Genomic DNA, 17,952 nt, shown 5'->3' with positions numbered 1-17,952 from the left:
TGAGTCTCTTGGCTGTGCTTCCACTTTGGAGAAATGGCTTTTTGGCAACAACTCTTCCATGAAGATCACTTTGAACAAGACTTTCCTGGATTGTAGAGGAGTGTTCTTGGGTTCCAGTTCAGAGCTGATTGCAGTGTTGAACTTCTTCCAACTTAGAAGAGAAGTCAGTTGATGTATCTCTCATCTGCAGTTTCTGTGGTCAACCACTGAGTTTCTGGTCCTCAACTTTGCCTGTTTCTTTGTCCTCCTTGAGAAGAGCTTGGACAACACATCTCAACTTCGGAATGTTGTGAAACTTCTGTTTGGGAGAGGCCTTGCTGATGTAGGATGACCACATTGCGTCTTGTTGCTATACTCTCTTGGCCTGGCGTAATTATTAAAACTGTCCTATCTGCCTCATCCTCATCTTTTAGTTTGGTCGTCCTTCACCCAGTTTACTGCTTTCTGTTTCAGTCATTCAATTTAATTCATTCAACTCCTCATGTCATTGATATTTAGCACCCATTTGTTATCTTTGATCATGCACTGGGCTATTTATATGCAAAGTAATCAAGTTTTTATTTGAAAAGTGATTGATTACTTAATATGTTACTTTCTTTAACGTAGTACAAAAAATTTAACATTTAAATTTTTGTAAAATGTATGTTTGGAAATCTAAAATTTTCTTTTTACTGACACACTAATGTCAGAATCAAAAAATAAATCTCTAAAATAAAAATAGTATTAAAAAAATCTAGAATCTGTCTATGTACATAATTTGAGATGCATTCTATACAGTATTAAATTGTAGTTTATAGCAAAGCAGGGAGGAGTACTGTGTATTTAATATTTAAGTAATAATTGTATTATCTTGTAAATGTATTGTTTGATTAAGCATTCCTTGTTTATATAATTCATTATGGTTATATGTACAAAGTAAGTGAATGACGTGCATCATCACGGCACTGCATTATACATGTGTGCCTCGCTTAAAGTAAAAATTAAGCTGCGATAAGTTATTCTCGGCTCTGTTTCTCCTTTCAGTTAGTTTAAGATTTTGGGGCTGCAAAACATAACAGTAACCACCTAGTTTTATATCTAACTTTTGACTTCTGAAGAACCCATAGATCACAGAATCACCAGGATCCAAGAATATTTAGCAAATATAAAATGCAATGTATTTCTTGTAATGTGGAGTTATGGAAATAATTATGTAAGGCTAGCGATGATAGTGCAGGATGCAAGAACAGTTTTGCGTGAAGCCTATCTGTAGAGGTGGAGATGGCAAATAGTGGCTCACAGTGCCAAGGATCAGAGTTTGAAACTGACCTCAGGTTCTGTCTATGAGAAGTTTGCACATTCTCCCTATAATTATGTATTTCCTCCTGCTATCGGAAGATCTGGTTGCTGCATCAATTGTCAACTCTCAATTAATTGGTCTCAGATAAAGATGAGTGGTGAATACAATTTGTGTGGTAACTGTGTAAACAGGTGCCTTTTGGTTAGTGTGGGCCCAAGAGTTTGTTTTCATGTAAGTGACTGACTTTAAGTGGTCAACTGAGTTGCTGATTCTTAGAAAAGAATTCTGCTGTAACAACAACTACTACTCACAGTGAAGAACTTTTAATACAGAAGAATGAATAAATATATATTTGGGGATTGGATTAAAAGCACTTATGAAATTATGAATCAATAAATCATTTACCATACATATCTGATGAGTTGATTGTACCAGTTAACTTATTGGATATGAAATTATACAATTATATATGCAAGCAATGGATAAATTCCCACATTATTTTGGCTTCTGCTTCCATCCTTCGTTTCTAATCCTAAAGGATGTTGGCCAAAATGTTGACTGTTTATTTGCCTCCATAGATGCAGCCTGACTTACTGAGCTCCTCCAATATTTTGTGTGTGTTGCAATTGATATGTTTGTATGAGTTTAGTACTTTACAGAGGGAGTAACATAGTTACTGTATGTTTAAGAATAGTGTGCCTGCTGTTACCTTGCTGTACCAACCACTGCTGATAGCTGAGAGCCAGCTGCTTTTAGTAAAGGAAGTCCAACAAAGAACATTACTTTTACTATGAAATAGTGTTCTGAAGGTTATCTTTTGAATCCTCAAACTTAAATAATGTGAAAAGAAATATTGGAATACCAGAGGATTAGGTCAAATTCCAGTCAAGATGTCGCCAGTGAACAGCGATTCTTCGTGTGACATCTTTCAGATGACAGATCTTTCCAATTATTTCACTTTTTCTACCCCTTCTGCTTGTTTGTTTGTGTTTTGGAAACTTGTAGTCTGTGATGTACATTTTGAATTTGAAGGATCCAAGGATCCAGCACTATGTCCAAAGAGCTGCCTTGTGGAGGTCATAGATGGGTGGGGGGGGGGGGGTGATGTCTTTCATCACCCATGGTCTTTCTGTAATTAGTGGCTATCTGGAGTAGACAAATATCAGAGTTGTATTGTACAAGCATACTTTGACAATAAAATGAAACGTTGAAATTCATTTAATCTCCTGAGCAGTTCCTGCATTTAGTGTTTGATTTCAGATCAAAGCAATTTGCAGTAAGCAGTTCCTGAATGATTCTGCACCGGGAAACAAGATTGCATTTATAAAATAATTCTTTAACACAGACACAACCCAAGGCCAGTTACTAAGTCCACCTAACACTCATTTGAAATGTAGAATAGTTATATTCCATATTCGGTTAGATGAGAGAAGATTTACATGAAGCATAATCATTGGCAGGAACTTGTTGGCCTGTTTCTGTGCTGCCAGTTCTTTGTAATCATTCTTTGTCGGTATGTTGGCCACAGACCATTAGAAGGATACTCAGAAACTGGAAAAACAAATCAAATATATCAGATGGTAGTCAATTCTGGAAACCAAGAACATAGTGGAAGTTTTTTTTACTGGATGCCTACGGCCAGTGGTGTGCCATAGGGATTGCTTCTGGCTTCTCTATAGTCATGTATACTAATGATCTGGATAAGATTGTACAGTAAGCTGCACGAGTAATAAGTTAGTCAATAACACCGAAGTTCCTGTGCTAGTGGACAGTGAAGAAGGTTGTCCAAGGTAATGACAAGTTATTAATCAACTGGGAAAATGGACAAATGAATGGCAGGTGGAATTTAACTTGGACAAATGTGCAGTGATGTATTTTGTGAAGTTAAACCAGGGCAAGCCATACTTAATGAGTATCAAGGTCCTGGGGGGTGTTGGTGAACGGATACAACTAGGGGTACAAGTACATGGCCGCTGGAATGTGCCAAATTAGAATCAGAATCAGGTGTATTATCACTGGCATGTGTCGTAAAATTTGTTAACTTAGCAGCAGCAGTTCAATGCAATACATAATACAGAACAAAATACAAACCTCATTTCCAGAAAAGTTGGGATATTTTCCAAAATGCAATAAAAACAAAAATCTGTGATATGTTAATTCACGTGAACCTTTATTTAACTGACAAAAGTATAAAGAAAAGATTTTCAATAGTTTTACTGACCAACTCAATTGTATTTTGTAAATATACACAAGTTTAGAATTTGATGGCTGCAACACACTCAACAAAAGTTGGGACAGAGGCATGTTTACCATTGGGTTACATCACCTTTCCTTTTAATAATACTTTTTAATCGTTTTGGAACTGAGGATACTAATTGTAGTAGATTTGCAATTGGAAATTTTGTCCATTCTTGCTTGATATAAGACTTCAGCTGCTCAACAGTCAGTGGTCTCCGTTGTCCGATTCTCCTCTTCATGATGCGCCATATATTTTCAATAGGAGATAGATCTGGACTGGCAGCAGGCCAGTCAAGCACACGCACTCTGTGTCTACAAAGCCACGCTGTTGTAGCCCGTGCAGCATGTGGTCTTGCATTGTCCTGCTGAAATAAGCATGGACGTCCCGGGAAGAAATGTCGCCTTGATGGCAACATACATCTCTCTAATATCCAAATATACACCTCGGAGTCAATGGTACCTTCACATACATGCAACTCACCCATGCCATGGGCACTGATGCACCCCCATACCATCACAGATGCTGGCTTTTGAACCTTTTGCTGATAACAATCAGGATGGTTGTTTTCATCTTTGGCACGGAAAACTCGACGCCCATTTTTTCCGAAAACTAGCAGAAATGTGGACTCATCATGTGGACTGGGATGTAATGCTAAAGTTGTACAAGGCATTGGTAAGGCCAAATTTGGAATATTGTGTGCAGTTCTGGTCACCGAATTATAGGAAAGATATCAATAAATTAGAGAGAGTGCAGAGACGATTTACTAGGATGTTACCTGGGTTTCAGCAATTAAGTTACAGAGAAAGGTTGAACAAGTTAGGTCTCTATTCATTGGAGCGTAGAAGGTTGAGGGGGGATTTGATCGAGGTATTTAAAATTTTGAGAGGGATAGATAGAGTTGACGTGAACAGGCTGTTTCCATTGAGAGTAGGGGAGATTCAAACTAGAGGACATGATTTGAGAGTTAGTGGGCAGAAGTTTAAGGGAAACACAAGGGGGTATTTCTTTACTCAAAGCGTGATAGCTGTGTGGAATGAGCTTCCTGTAGAAGTAGTAGAGGCCAGTTCAGTTGTGTCATTTAAGGTAAAATTGGATAGGTATATGGACAGGAAAGGAGTGGAGGGTTATGGGCTGAGTGCGGGTAGGTGGGACTAGGTGAGATTAAGGGTTCGGCACGGACTAGGAGGGCCAAGATGGCCTGTTTCCGTGCTGTGATTGTTATATGGTTATCTGACCCCAGCACATGGTTCCACAGTCTTTCAGTCCATCTGAGATGAGCTCGGGCCCAGAGAATTTGCTGGCATTTCTGCATAGAGTTGATGTATGGCTTCCTCCTTGTGTAATGCAGTTTGAAGTTGCATTTCTGGATGCAGCGACGGACTGTGTTAAGTGACAGTGGTTTTCCGAAGTACTCCCGAGCCCAGGTGGCTATAATTGTCACAGTAGCATGGTGGTTTCTTAGGCAGTGCCACCTGAGGGCTCGAAGATCACGCGCATTCAGCAGTGGTTTCCGACCTTGCTCTTTACACACTGAGATGTCTCTGAATTCTCTGAATCTTTTCACAATATTATGTACTGTAGATGTTGAAAGACCTAAATTCTCTGCAATCTTGCATTGGGAAATGTTCATTTTGAACTAACAATTCTCTCACGAATTTTGGCACAAAGGAGTGAGCCACGATCCATCCTTGCTTCAAAGACTGAGCCTTTGATGGACGCTACTTTCATACCCAGTCATGATACCTCACCTGCTACCAATTAGCCTGCTTAATGTGGAGTCTTCCAAACTGGTGTTACTTGAATATTCTGTGCACTTTTCAATCTTATTTTAACTCTGTCCTAACTATTGTTGAGTGTGTTGAAGCCATCAAGTTCCAAATTTGTGTATACTTACAAAATACAATTAAGTCGGTCGGTAAAACTATTGAAAATCTTTTCTTTGTACTTTTGTCAGTTAAAGTTCACGTAAATTAACATATCACAGATTTTTGTTCTTATTGCATTTTGGAAAATATCCCAACTTTTCTGGAAATGGGGTTTGTAAATAAACAAAAGCAAATGTATAGTGGAGATTAAAATTCTGCAAAACCACGAATGTAATATATTGAAAAAAGTGAGGTAGTGTTCACGGGTTCAATGTCCATTGGATGGCAGAGGGGAAGAAGCTGTTCCTGAATTGCTGAGTGTGTGCCTTCAGGCTTCTGTACCTCCTACCTGATGGTAACAGTGAGAAAAGGGCATGCCCTGGGTGCTGGAGGTCATTCCTTAAAGATGACCTGGGTATTTTGTAGGCTAGTACCCAAGATGGAGCTGACTAAATTTACAACCCCCTGCAGCTTCTTTCAGTGCTGTGCAGTAGCTCCTCCATGCCAAGCAATGATGGAGCCTGTGAGCACATCTCTAGAAGTTGGAGTGTTTTTGTTGAGATACCAAATCTCTTCAAACTCCTAATGAAATATTGTTACAGCTGCATCGATATGTTGGAGCCAGGTTAGGTCTTCAGTGATCTTGACACCCAGTAACTTGAAACTGCTCACTCTCTCCACTTCTGATCCTTCTATGAGAATTGGTATGTGTTCCTTCATCTTACCTTCCTGAAGTCCACAGTCAGCTTTTTCGTCTTACTGACATTGAGTGCAAGGTTGTTGCTACGATACCACTCCACTAATTGGTATATCTCACTCCTGTCTGCCCTCTCATCTCCATCTCAGATCCTACCAACAATGGTTGTATCGTCAGCAAATTTATAAATGGTATTTGAGCTATGTCTAGCCACACAGTTTTTGGTATAGAGAGAGTAGAGCAGTGGGCTACTCTGCTGAGGTACACCATTGTTGATTGTCAGCGAGGAGGAGATATTATCACCAATCTGCACAGATTGTGGTCTTCCAGTAAGGAAGTTGAGGATCCAGTTGCGGAGTGAGGTACAGAGGCCCAGGTTCTGTAATTTATCAATCAGGATTGTGGTGTTAAATGCTGAGCTATAGTTGATGAACAGCATCTGAACATGTTGTCCAGGTGGTCTAAGGCCATGTGAAGAGCCATTGAGATTGCGTCTGCCTATTGTGGTGATAGGCAAATTGCAGTGGATCCAGGTACTTGCTGAGGCAGGAGTTCAGTGTAGTCATGGCTTACCTCTCAAAGTGTTTCATCACTGTGGATATGAGTGCTACTGGGCGATAGTCATTAAGGCAGGTACATATGTTGGTACATACGCAACATCTACCTTCATTGGCTGAGGCATGGAGTAGAAGAGTTGGGGCGCTATGTTAACAGTTGTATACAATGTTGGTTAGGATGCAACTTGGAGTATTGTATGTAGTTCTGGCTGCAACACTATGGGACGGATGTAATTGTTGATTCATGATTAACCCTTCCCCTCCTCTGCAGCCCCTCCCCTATTCAATATCGTCGCGGCTGATGTACCCCAGGCTCACCTCTCCTTCTGAGCCTGTTTCCCACAGCTCTCGATTTTGTGAACTTTCAAAATCATGCCTACTTTCCTCTTGAGCCTGCACAGGCATCCAGGGCTGATAATTTCATGAGAAGAGATTCATACCAGCTCAGTTTTAAATGTCTGCCCCTTAAGTTATAGCTTTATCCCTTCGTTCAAGACTGTCCCACAAGTGGAAACAGTTGAACATTTACTCTTTCATGTTCCTTCAGGATTCTTTGATTCTTAAGTAAGATCACCCCTTATTCCACTAAACTCCAAAGAATACAGATCAAATTTCTGTAGCCACTTGCTCTGGACAACCTTCTCATTGCAATAATTTGCATGGTTAAACTCTTTTGGATTGCAACCAATGTCATTATATACATATTTCAAGGAGACACGTACTAAGGGGAAAAGCTGTGCACGCTACTTCAGGTGTAACCTCACCCATACCTGTATAATTGCAGCATTACTTCGTTTATAAGCTCCTATTCTTTTACAGTAAAACCAGTACCTGTACACCAATCTGAAATACTCTGATGCAAAATGAGCACATTCTGTTCTGTTAAGTATTTCCAGCAAATTTTATTTTTAGCCTAACTTTTGCATTTTGCCTCTTCCATTGTTTTCAGAAGCCATTGCTAGTCTGACTTCCAGTTTCAGCTTCATTCCTGATTTTGTAGTCTGCTGATCCCCAGCAATGGGAAGGCGTGTGCTTCTGTTAAAAAGATTAGCTTAATTTGTCATAATGTGTCGTTTGTGTTAAATCAAATCAGCAAGGATTGTGCTGAGCAGGCCACGTGTTGCCATACTTTCAGCATCAATATAGCATGCTCACAACTACAGTGCCTATAAAATGTATTCAACTCTTTCCCCCTCCCCCCCCCAAAAGAAGGTTTCATGTTTCATTGTTTTACAATATTGAATCACAGTGGGCTGTATTTGGCTTTTTTGGCACTGATCAACAGAAAGACTCTTTCGTGTCAAAGTGAAAACAGATCTTGACAAAGGTATCTGAATTAATTTCGAATATAAAACACAAAATAATTGATTGCAGAAGTATTCACCCCCTTTAATATGACACACCAAATCATCACTTGTGCAGCCAATTGGTTTTAGATGTCACATAATTAGTTAAATGGAGATCACCTGTGTGCAGTCAAGGTTTTTCAATTAATTGTAGTAAAAATATGCTTGAATCCGGAAGGTCCAACTGCTGCTGAGTCAGTAACCTGGCAAAAAATACACCATGAAGGCAAAAGAGCATTCCGAGCAACTCCATGAAAAAGTTATTGAGAAGCAAAAGTCAGGAGATGAAAAATTTCCAAGTTACTGAATATCCTTTGGAGTTAAGCCAATCATCAAGAAATGGAAAGAATAGAGCAGGCCATCCTCAAAAATTGAGTGACCGTGCAACAAGGAGACGAGTGAGGGAGGCCACTAAGAGAGTCTGGAGGAGTTACAAGCTTCAGTGACTGAGATGGGAGAGACTGCACATACTGCTGTTGCCAGCTGCTTCACTAGTTGCAGCTTTATGCGAGTGTGGCAAAGAGAAAGCCACGGTTGGGGATAAAAAAAACTTGAATGAAATCTCGGCTAGAGTTTGCCGGAAGGCATGTGGGAGATCCTGAAGTCAGCTGGAGGAAGGTTCTAAGATCTGATGAAACCAAAATTGAGCTTTTTGGCCATCAGACTAAATGCTGTGTTTGGCATAAGCTGAACACCACACATCATTAAAAACACAGTATCCCAACCATGAAGCATAGTGGTGGCTGCATCGTGCTGTGGGAATGCTTCACTGCAGCGAGCCCTGGAACGCTTGTGAAGGTAGAGTTTAAAATTAATGCAGCAAGATTCAGGGAAATCTTGGAGGAAAACCCGATGTGATCTGCAAGACAACTGCGACTTGGGAGAAGGTTTGTTTTCCAGTAATACAGTGACCCCCAGCCAAAGCTACACAAGAATGGCTTAAAAACAACAAAGTTAATGTTCTGGAGTGACGTCAGAGTCTAGATCTCAATCCAATTGAGAATTTGTAGCTGGCCTTGAAAAGGGCTGTTCACTCACAATCCCCATGCAATCTGACAGAGCTTGAGCAATTTCATAAAGGAGAATGGGGAAGATTGCAGTGTCCAGATGTGCAAAGCTGATGGACCTATCCACACCGACTTAAGGCTGTAATTGCTGCCAAAGGTGCATCTGCTAAATATTGACTTGGTGGGGGGGATGGGGGGGGTGAGTGATCATGCAATCAATTATTTTGTGTTTAATAATTGTGATAAATTTAGACCAATTTGTAGAAATTTGGTTTGGTTTGACACGAAACAGTCTTTTCTGTTGATCAGTGTCAAAAAAGCCAAATTAAATCCACTGTGATTCAATGTTGTAAAACAATAAAACATGAAAGCTTCCAAGCGAGGTGAATACTTTTTATAGGCTTTGTACAAATTGTTGTTGTGATGTGTCTGGTGTGGTAGTGTACTGTGTAGTGCTTGTTGCTCTCACTTTCTGTTTCCACCATTGGCTAGCAGTCTTGTGAATAGGAGAGCTGAAAGTGTAAGACTTTTCCTGCCAGTACACAGCTTCGACAACAGCAAGCCTTGTGTAGTGCCTCCTTGCTAATGACACACAGAAACAAAACTCCTTTTGGATTCGGGCTGAACTACAGAGGATGAGGAGGAGGTCTAGCCCCTGCACACATAGCACGTGGGCCCAGCGGTGTGTGGACACGCCCTGGTGCTTGTGAACCAGATCCCCAGCTATGGGTAAATAGCCCATCTGCATTGTGGGCAGCCTCAAGAGAAATAAAAGCTACAAAAGTAAACGCAGACAGAGGATCTGGAGTGGAGTCCCTAAGGTGGCTGGACGTCATTGAACATTCTTCTGGTCAAGCTGATGCCAAAAATATTGTTTCATAAAGCTTTCCTTTGGACTACACTGGTGAAAGGGGGGGGGGGGGGAAATCTTGAAGTAGTGATGATCATCACCCATTGTCCTTCAAGACAGATGGATGTCAACAATAACAAAAACCCCACATGATCATGGAGCGAATATACAAACTCCTTACAGGCAGTGCTGGGAATCGAATCCTAGTTGGTAATCGCTGGCACTGTTATAGCATTATGCTAGCCACTACATTATTGGGCCACCTTTCATGAGCTTGAATGTCCCAAAGGCATTTGAAGCCTGAAGGCAATTAGACATTCTGTCAGACAGGTTTGCCATTGCAACACGGATGTGTTTAAGCTAAGTAGTGGGGGGGGGGGGGGGGGATGAACTGGAAATATAAGGATGGAGTTAAAGGGAAAGTGAAAATAAGAAAAGTTAAAAAGGACAACAGGATGAATGGAGTAGAAAGCTCAAGAAGAGATCATACAGTATAGCCAAGTGAAATAGGAATTGATATGAAAGGAGAGGGGAGTAACCAATTAAAAGTATTATATATGAATGCACAAAGTATAAGGAATAAAGTAGATGATCTTGAGGCTCCGTTGGAAATTGGCAAGTACGATGTTGGGGGAATAACAGAGATATGCCTTCAAGCAGACAGGGCCTGGGAAATAAATATTCAAGGATATACGTCTTATCGAAAGGACAGACTGACTGGCAGAGGGGGTGGGATGGTTCTGTTGGTGAGGAATGATATTCAGTCCCTTGCGAGGGGGGACATAGAATCAGGAGATGTAGAGTCAGTATGGATTGAACTGAGAAATTCGAAGGGTAGAAAGACCCTAATGGGAGTTATCTACAGGCCCCCAAACAGCAGTCTGGTTGTAGGGTGTAAGTTGAATGAAGAGTTAAAATTGGAATGTCGCAAAGGTAGTGATACAGTTGTCATGGGGGATTTCAACATGCAGGTAGTCTGGGAGAATCAGAATGGTACTGGACCCCAAGAAAGGGAGTTTGTGGAGTGCCTCCGAGATGGATTCTTAGCTTGTTCTGGAGCCTACCAGGGAGAAGACAATTCTAGCTTTAGTGTTGTGCAATGAACTGGATTTGATCAGGGACCTCGAGGTAAAGGAACCATTAGGAGGTAATGACCATAATATGTTATGTTTTAACCTACAATTTGAGAAGGAGAAGGGAAAATCAGATGTGTCGGTATTACAGTTGAACAAAGGGAACTATGGAGTTATGAGGGAGGAGCTGGCCAAAGTTCAATGGAACAATACCCTAGCAGGGAAGGCAGTGGAACAACAATGGCAGGTATTTCTAGGAATAATGCAGAAGGTGCAGGATCAGTTCATTCCAAAGAGGAAGAAAGATCCTAAGGGGAGTAAAGGGAGTAAAGGTCCGTGGCTGACGAGGGAAGTAAAGGGCAGTATAAAAATCAGAGAGAAGTATAACATAACAAAAATGTGTGGGAAACCAGAGGACTGGGAAGCTTTTAAAGAGCAACAGAAGATAACAAAAAAGGCAATACGCCAAGAAAAAATGAGGTACCAAGGTAAACTAGCCAAGAATATAAAGGAGGATAGTAAAAGCTTCTTTAGGTATGTGAATAGCAAAAAAATAGTTAAAAATGGCAGATGAGTTGAACAAGTACTTTGGATCTGTCTTCACTAGGGAAGACACAAAAAATCTCCCAGATGTAATAGTGGTCAAAGGAACTAGAGTAAAGGATGAACTGAAGGAAATTTATATTAGGCAAGAAACGGTGTTGGATAGACTGTTGAGTCTGAAGGCTGATAAGTCCCCGGGACCTGATGGTCTGCATCCCAGGGTACTTAAAGAGGTGGCTCTAGAAATCATGGACTCATTGGTAATCATTTTCCAATGTTCTATAGATTCAGGAACAGTTCCTGCAGACTGGAGGGTCGCTAATGTTGTCCCACTTTTCAAGAAAGGAGGGAGAGAGAAAACAGGGAACTATAGACCGGTTAGCCCGACGTCAGTGGTTGGAAAGATGCTGGAGTCAATTATAAAAGATGAAATTACGACACATTTGGATAGCAGTAGAAGGATCAGTCTGAATCAGCATGGATTTATGAAGGGAAAATCATGCTTGACTAATCTTCTGGAGTTTTTTGAGGATGTAACTATGAAAATGGACAAGGGAGAGCCAGTGGATGTAGTGTACCTGGACTTCCAGAAAGCTTTTGATAAAGTCCCACATAGGAGATTAGTGGGCAAAATTAGGGCACATGGTATTGGGGGCAGAGTATTGACATGGATTGAAAATTGGTTGGCTGGCAGGAAACAAAGAGTAGTGATTAATGGGTCCCTTTTGGAATGGCAGGCTGTGACCAGTGGGATACCGCAAGATTCGGTGCTGGGACCGCAGCTGTTTACAATATACATTAATGATTTAGATGAAGGGAGTAAAAGTAACATTAGCAAATTTGCTGATGACACAAAGCTGGGTGGCAGTGTGAAATGTCAGGAAGATGTTATGAGAATGCAGGGTGACTTGGACAGGTTGGGTGAGTGGCCAAATGTATGGCAGATGCAGTTTACTGTGGATAAATGTGAGGTTATTCACTTCGGTGGCAAGAACAGAAAGGCAGATTACTATCTAAATGGAGTCAAGTTAGGAAAAGGGGAAGTACAACGAGATCTAGGTGTTCTTGTACAGTCAATGAAAGCAAGCATGCAGGTACAGCAGGCAGTGAAGAAAGCTAATGACATGCTGGCCTTTATAACAAGAGGAATTGAGTATAGGAGTAAAGAGGTCCTTCTGCAGCTGTACAGGGCCCTGGTGAGACCATACCTGGAGTATTGTGTACAGTTTTGGTCTCCAAATTTGAGGAAGGACATTCTTGCTATTGAGGGAGTGCAGCATAGGTTCACAAGGTTAATTCCCGGAATGGCGGGACTGTCATATGTTGAAAGATTGGAGCGACTGGGCTTATATACACTGGAATTTAGAAGGATGAGAGGGGATCTGATTGAGACATATAAGATTATTAAGGGATTGGATACGCTGGAGACAGGAAGCATGTTCCTGCTGATGGGTGAGTCCAGAACTAGAGGCCACAGTTTAAGAATAAGGGGTAGGCCATTTAGAACTGAGATGCAGAAACTCTTTTTCACCCAAAGAGTGGTGGATATGTGGAATGCTCTGCCCCAGAAGGCAGTGGAGGCCAAGTCTCTGGATGCATTCAAGAGAGAGTTAGATAGCGCTCATAGATAGTGGGGTCAAGGGATATAGGGAGAGGGCAGGAACGAGGTACTGATTGTGTATGATCAGCCATGATCACAGTGAATGACGGTGCTGGCTAGAAGGGCCGAAAGGCCTACTCCTGCACCTATTGTCTATTGACTTTTGATCTGTGGAGGCTTGTAGCACTTGAAATTCAGCAGTGACTGACTTCAGTAGGTGCAGACAAGTGTTGGTTGTGAATGAATATTGGCTGTGGACTCCTTTGCTCTTCCTTTGAGTGAGGTCTATTAGATTTTTGAAAACCAGCTCAAACATCCTATATATCATCTTCATGAATACCTCTCCAGCCTTTGATACTCTTATCTTTGCTCTGAGTCTCTTGGGAAACTCTAACCCACCATGATATTTGCAAAAAGACTTCTTGACATTATCTAACTGCAGTACCTCTTGTTTCAATTGTGTCTGTTTCCCTCATCAGGGCTTCCTTGCCATCTCTCCAACTACAACAGCAACTGCTCTGCCTGTGCCCACAAGAAACTGCAGTGTGTGTGGATACAGCTCAACACATCACAGAAACCTGTCTCCCCTCCAAGGTCTCTTGTCTATACTTGGTGCCTCAGTGAAGCAGCCCGCATAATCAAAAGTCCTAGCCACTGTGGGCATTCTCTTCTCCTTCCTCTCATCGGGCAGAAATGACAGAAGCCTGAAAGCACATACTTCCAGGCTCAAGGGCAGCTTCTTCCTCTCCGTTATAAGATTATTAAATGGTTCCCTAGTGCAATAGAATGGACCTTTGACCTCACAATCTACCACATTTTTTGACGTTGCTGCTTATTGTCACCTGCATTGCACTTTGTAGTTGTTACACTTTATTCTGCACTCCTCGAGTTCCACCTTGCTGTTTCAGTGCCCTGTGTAATGAATTGATCTGCATGAACAATGTACAAGACAAAGTTTTTATTGTACTTTGGTACTTATGACAATGATGGCAGATCAGAAATAACTTCTCTTTGCTGCCAATCTACACTGGCTCACTTTAAGGATGTCTGCATAGCCCACTGTTCTACTCTATACACCCACGACTGTGTGGGAAGGCACAGCACAAACACTATCTACAGATTATCCAATGACATTGTTGGCAGAATTCTGATGCAGATCAGGAGGTGTACAAGAGTGAGATAGATCAGCTGGTTGAGTGGTGTCACCACAATGATCCTGGACTCAACAGTGGTAAGACCAAGGAGTTGATTGTGCGCTTCAGGAAGGGCAAATCGAGAGGACATACACCAGTCTCTCTCATTGAGAGATTGGCAGTGGAAAGGGTGAGCAATTTCAAATTCCTGGGTGTCATCATCTCTGAAGATCAATCCTGGTCTCAACATATTGAGGCAATTACAAAGAAGGCACAGCAGCAACTATATTTCATTAGGGCTTTGAGGAGCTCTGGCATGGCACCAACAACTCTTGCAAGTTTCTGTTGTTGTACCATGGAAAGCATTCTGACTGGTTACATCACCATGTGGTATGAGGAGCCACTGCAAAAGATCGGGAAAAAGCTAAAGAAGGTTGTAAACTCAGCCAGCTCCATTGTGGGCACTAGCCTCCCCAGCATCAAGGGCACCTTGAAAAAGCGATGCCTCAAAAAGACAGCATCCGTCATTAATTAAGGACCCCCCCCCCCCCATCATCCAAGACATTTCCTCTTTTCATTGTCACCATCAAGGAACGTTTTTGGAATAGCTTCTTACCCACTGCCATCAGATTTCTCAGTGGACAATGAACTCTTGTACACTGTCTTACTTTTTTCTTTTTTAGTTCTTTTTTTTGTACTAATTTAATTTAATTTTTAATATATATATTTCTTATTGTAATTTAGTTTAATATATTACATGTACTGTTGCCACAAAACATATTTCATGACATATGCTAGTGATATTAAACCTGATTCTTACAAACCAATTCTATTCCTCCCCCACCCCCCACTCGCTGACTATATCTGCAAGTCATCTGAATGTAATGATTTCAATACTGCAAGCATTGTTTGCATTTGTTTTGTTGCAGACAAATGATGTGTTGCCATTGAGCCAGCTGGCAAAGGGAATCTTGGCAGTACAACCCTTCATTGGTATTGTCTTAGTGACGGTTGACGCTGTGGCCACATGGAATCCCTTCTGACATCACAGTGACTGGGATCATCAGACTCATAGACTGACGTTTGGAGATTGGGGGTTGGTAGCTGCTGGGTAGGGTTAGAACTTACTGATTTATGATTTTAAAAACAACCAAACGCTGAGGCAGTAAAATCATCAACGTTAGCAGGTCAGATTAAATTTATTCTTGTGCCAGTGCTGTGATGCCACACCTCAGCACTAATGTAGCTCTTCCTTCTGGCTGCATTTGCTGCTAATTATAATTTAGACTTGCAAAGGATGTTTCTTACAGATGCATCGAAGGCTCTCCTGTGATGGTATTGGGTTTGCTGGCCACTAAGTTCTAAATTCAAACAGACTTTAAGCCCCATCAGATATAATTTGCCATGAGGGCCCTCACTAAAGGGAGATTATATTGTAACTACCCAGCCTTCACAAACTAGTTTACTTCCCTGTTGATTCTCTGCCATGAGTTTAACTGCCAATTCCCACAATCCGAAAGCTGAATCCTCTCTCCGCATCAGGGAGAAGATACTTCCAACTAACAAACAGGTACAGAACACAGTTCATTTATTTTCAATGATACACATTTAAATCCAAACAACAGTCTTAAATGTGTCTTAAAAACACATTTAATATTCAGAGGACTTTTATCGTTAATATTTCCAAATTACAAGCTATTTCTAAAACACAAAACATCTCCAAAGCACAAAGCATTTCTTAAACATAAAACCCAAAGAATTTCTTAAATTGAAAGGATTTTCAGAAATACAGGTACAATTCTGATAAGCTAAAGAACATACATACAGATAACATTGTCAAGAAAGATTTTGTTCCTGTGTATTTTGGGGCATCATTTAAAAAAAAAAATCACCAATATTTGTTATTTCAATTCATTTAAATGTTACCCACAATGTAAGCTGCAAAGTTTTCTATCTTGTTCGGGCATGCCTGAACATGCTTAGACAGGGCAGATGCTGTTGTAAGACAGGTTTAAGAAAAACAAAACTTGGAATCTAGAGGAAGCAAATTAAAATGCCATGACGCATGAGCCAGGATCAGGGAAAACCACACTGATACTGATTACAGATTTTTGAACTCTGTGTTGAGTGAGCCTCATTTGGTAACTCAGTCTGAGTTGGATGACCTGATCAGAGACTTGGGGAATTTCAATATATGAGACAGGTATTTCCCAGAATAACTGATGCCAACGTTAAGCAAGGCATTTTTGTAATCTGCAAGTCCGACAGATAATTCGAAGAACTAGTGGGCCTGGGGATAATTGCATGGAAGGCATTTGAGGATGTTGTTGGAACATTTTCTTGGTAACTACAGAGCACCAAACTACATGCAGCTGGTTGACAGCATGCTTCAAGCATACAAAACCATGAAGTTCAACCTGTCACTAAAGATCCATTTTCTGCATTCCCATTTAGATTTCTTCCCAGCAACTCTTGGTACAGGCATCAATGAGCATGGTGAAAGGTTTCACCAGGATGTTGTGGTCATGGAGAAACGGTATCAGGGCAATTGGAATCCATCAGTGCTGGCTGACCAGTGTTGAACACTTAAGTGTGAAGCCTCAGACACTAAAAGCAAACGAAAATGATCAACAAAACCTCTTTAGCTTGAGCTATTGCAAACTGTTAGATGCAATTAAACACATTATATTCAAGTAAAGTTAATTTCTCGTTTCTGCAAATTCCTACATGATACAAGTAGTCTGGAATTATATTTGAGTCCAGCTTCATGACCTATCATAAACAAAAAAACAATTTCTGAGGGAACAACACTTTCAAAAAATTTGTTGTCCAGTTGCAAACAAATTGTCTGGTGCAGAAACTGAAGCTGGGTGAATTAATTTTCCTTCACCTTGTGTTTCTTTCATGTTTCTTCTTGATGTTCCAACCACATTCCTAATGTACCTGAACTATTTTCTACATTATATACCTGTTTTCTCCCACATAGGCGACTTCACATGCATATGATATTTCCTTAGATATCCTTTTAAACACAAATGGTCTAAAAGCATCTTTGGAGACCTAGATCTCAGCTACGTCTCTGAAAAATGTGAAGCTAACTACTTTGAGCGCATAAAACCCTTCCATGATAAACACTTCAGTTATTGATATGTCATATCCAGGCCGTGGTGCAACCAGTCGGGATATTCTCCACTTTGTGTCTACAGAGATTTGTTGAAGTTTTGGATGATGTGTCAAATTTGCACAAACTTCCAAGACTGTAGAGGATCTGTAGTGTCTTCTTTCTCACTTGCACTCTGGTCCTAGGACAGATGCACTTGTACGAATACGCCAATGAATTTAAAATTACTGACCCTCTCCACTGCCATTCCCCTAATGAGCACTAGCTCACTGACCCCTGGGTTTCTTCCTCCTGTAGTCAATAATCAGTTCATTGGTTTTTGCTGACGTTGAGTGAGACGTTTTTGTTCTGGCACCATTCAACTAGATTTTCAGTCTCCTTCCTATAAACCCATTTGTCACTACTTTTTGTTCGGCCAACAGTGTAACTGAGTACTTGGTCAGTGTAAATTGTTAGGTCTGAGTGGATGCTGGATGGCTCTGATGCTTTTCTCTCCCCTCCTCCCATTTGCTGAAATATTGCTGTGCAAATTACTTTTGCTACAGTTAATTTTGCTTTATAGCAGCTAAGGTTTTGTTAACGTCGGTGCTATTTTACATTGTGTGTTGTTGGTCAGCAAGGCTAATATGCCTCACCTTTCTG

General features: G+C 40.9%; 1 protein-coding gene across 2 annotated transcripts in view; it reads left to right on the top strand.

The window, feature by feature from the left end:
• Positions 1-17,952, top strand: part of marchf8 (membrane-associated ring finger (C3HC4) 8) — a 59,075-nt gene that overhangs the window by 26,412 nt on the left and 14,711 nt on the right. The gene's annotated exons all lie outside the window — the stretch shown is intronic.

The sequence above is a fragment of the Hypanus sabinus genome, chromosome 21, assembly GCF_030144855.1.
Source record: "Hypanus sabinus isolate sHypSab1 chromosome 21, sHypSab1.hap1, whole genome shotgun sequence".
Taxonomy (NCBI): Eukaryota; Metazoa; Chordata; class Chondrichthyes; order Myliobatiformes; family Dasyatidae; genus Hypanus; species Hypanus sabinus.
This window is presented reverse-complemented; position numbering and strand designations above follow the sequence as displayed.